The sequence below is a fragment of the Sapajus apella genome, unplaced genomic scaffold (genome assembly GCF_009761245.1).
Source record: "Sapajus apella isolate SASKATOON/1434 unplaced genomic scaffold, GSC_monkey_1.0 scaffold5392, whole genome shotgun sequence".
In the NCBI taxonomy this organism is placed as follows: Eukaryota; Metazoa; Chordata; class Mammalia; order Primates; family Cebidae; genus Sapajus; species Sapajus apella.
Window position 1 is genome coordinate 1 of NW_022442316.1, and position 2675 is coordinate 2675.

The window sequence follows — 2675 nt, forward strand, 5'->3', positions numbered from 1 at the left end:
GAGTTAAATACTCAGTGGTCTTCAGGTCCCAATTAAACTCAGCATGCTGCTGAAGCACCTTCCCAAACCATATATTCTTTTGCACGTGCCCATTTGCAACTACGGAAGCACAACACCAGTTTTCACTGCTGTCTTGTGGTCTTTGTTTGGAACTCCAGTATAAGTTATAAATTGAATCTCTGTTTTATTACGTGGATTTAGAGGTCAAGATAAGGACAGCTTATTGAAGTGCATAGAGAGACTCTTGTTTCTCTGCAGACCAATGGAGTTGAGCAGCCTTCTTTATTCTTAATGAATTATCTTTTATATTTTTCTGGAAAGTGAGTGATTTTTATATTTGTTATTAAAAGTTTTACACAGAGTTACTTATACTGCCTCTCCCATTGAAAAATGAATTCAGTATCACATTTCTTTGTTTACCAGTAACTCAATAATAATTCATCACTCTGAAAATTTACTTTTACCCACTGAGCAATTACAGGCTAGGGCTGTGATGAATTTTAATAAGCTTGGTACATAATTACTCAATATATGGAATGTGATAAGCTTACTTTCATTAGCGCTCCTCATAAAGCATCACAATGTGATTTTCAGGGGGAAGACACATGGCTTGGAGCGCTGGCCTGCTGAACCTTGTGTTCGCGGTCAACAGCTCTATGGTGATGTGGGGTCTTCTGAGGCTTCCTGGCAGGTGAGAGGCATCTCAAGGGACTGTGTTTCAACAGGGAGGTAATCACAGCTTCCTCATTCATGGCATAGCTTAAAACACCTTTGCTCTCAAGACATTGATTCATTGTTTCTTTTTCTTCTCACAGGCTCCTGGGATCCTGCACCTCCGCCTCATGGCGGTATCTCTCCTTCTCCTCAACTCGTGACTGCCTCCAGGGCCCAGGGGACTCAGGAAGTAGTTGTCTGGGGTGGGGCTGAGTGTTTTTACTTAAAAGCTGCCCTAGTACTGCCATGTCCCACTGAGACATCTTTGCTGAGCTGACCTCCTTAAACCATTCAGCTCATCCATGTGGACTAGAAGAAAATTGGGTTTTCATAAGATGTTTAATGCAATTCTTCCTCATTTCTCCTAACACAAAAGGCAGTAACTTTGGTCTTCAGGAAAACATCCTTCCCCTGAGCCCTGAGATCCTCCAGCATAACAATTAGAAGAGGGAAACAGGCTGAGCTGCAATAGCTGAAGAAACTCTACTCTGGGCCCTCCAGGTGGGACCTCTTTCCCGGAGGAGGGAAACTTCCTGCCAGGGCCACCAAGAGCAGAGGACTCACATTATGAAGGCTGACCCATTCTCTTGTGTTTGGGTTGCTGTTCCGACATTGGCTCGCAGGTAAAATTCACAAATGAGACGTCTAAAGTATCCAGTTCACAATATGCCTTTCCCAAATCCTTGGTACCTTTGCTTTCCTGGGCCCCTTCGTCTATCATATATACACGTATGTACTTTAAGTCCTGGGGTACATGTGCAGATCTTGCAGGATTGTTACATAGGTATACACATGCCATGGTGGTTTGCTGCCTCCATCACCCTGTCACCTACATTAGATATTTCTCCTAATGCTATCCCTCCCCAGTCTGCCCAGACCCTGCTATCCTTCCCCTAGCCCCCCATCCCCCAACAGACCCCAGTGTATGATGCTCCCCTCCCTGTGCCCATGTGTTCTCATTGTTTGACACCCACTTATGAGTGAGAACATGCAGTGTTTACTTTTCTGTTCATGTGTCAGTTTGCGGAGAATGATATTTCCAGATTCATCCATGTACCTGCAAAGGACGTGAATGCATCCTTTTTTATGGCTGTATAGTATTCCATGATGTATATGTGCCACAATTTCTTTATTTAGAGTGTCTTTGATGGGCGTTTGGGTTGGTTCCATGTCTTTGCTATTGTAAACAGCACTGCAATGAACATACATGTTCATGTGTCTTTCTAGTACAACGATTTATAATCCTTTGGATATATACCCAGTAATGGGATTGCTGGGTCAAATGGAATTTCTATTTCTAGGTCTTTGAGTAATCGTCACACTGTCTTCCACAATGGTTGAACTAATTTGCACTCCAACCAACAGTGTAAAGGCGTTCTTAATTTTCCACATGCTCTCCAGCATCTGTTGTCTCCAGATGTTTTAATCATGGCCATCCTAACTGGCGTGAGATGGTATCTCAATGTGGTTTTGATTTGCATTTCTCTAATGACCAGCACCTCCATCAAATATTAAGATATGTTTACTACTGTGTTGATATAAAGATAATGTATTATTATTTTATGGTGAAACATTTTCTTTGACCTGAGAAAACATTGATTTTCTTCTGATTTTAGAATAAATGAAAACATTTTGATGTTATCCATAGGTACCCACCTGCTGTGCAGCCCCTAGTCTTACCTGATTCAGGCTGATATAGCCAAGCACCATGAACTGAGTAGCTTATAAACAACAGAAATTCATTTTTTCTCAGTTCTAGAGACAAAGGCTGGGAAGTACACAGTACAGGCACACACAGATTTGGTTTCCAGGGAGTCTTCCTGTCCACAATCACAGATGTCCATCTCTCTGTGTCCCCCCACTATAGAAGGGCAAGGAAGCTCTCTGTCCTGTTCATGAGCGCACTCATTCCATTTACAAGGGCTCTGTTCTTGTGACCTGTTAACTCCCAAAAGGTCCCA

The 2675-nt window shown here is 42.6% G+C and overlaps 1 long non-coding RNA gene across 1 annotated transcript; it reads left to right on the forward strand.

The window, feature by feature from the left end:
• Nucleotides 1-950: 950 nt before the first annotated feature.
• LOC116547898 lies at nucleotides 951-2302 on the forward strand. The gene is made up of 2 exons (XR_004267224.1): nucleotides 951-1337; nucleotides 2016-2302. It is a non-coding gene; the product is annotated as an uncharacterized LOC116547898 (long non-coding RNA).
• The last annotated feature ends 373 nt before the right edge of the window (nucleotides 2303-2675 follow it).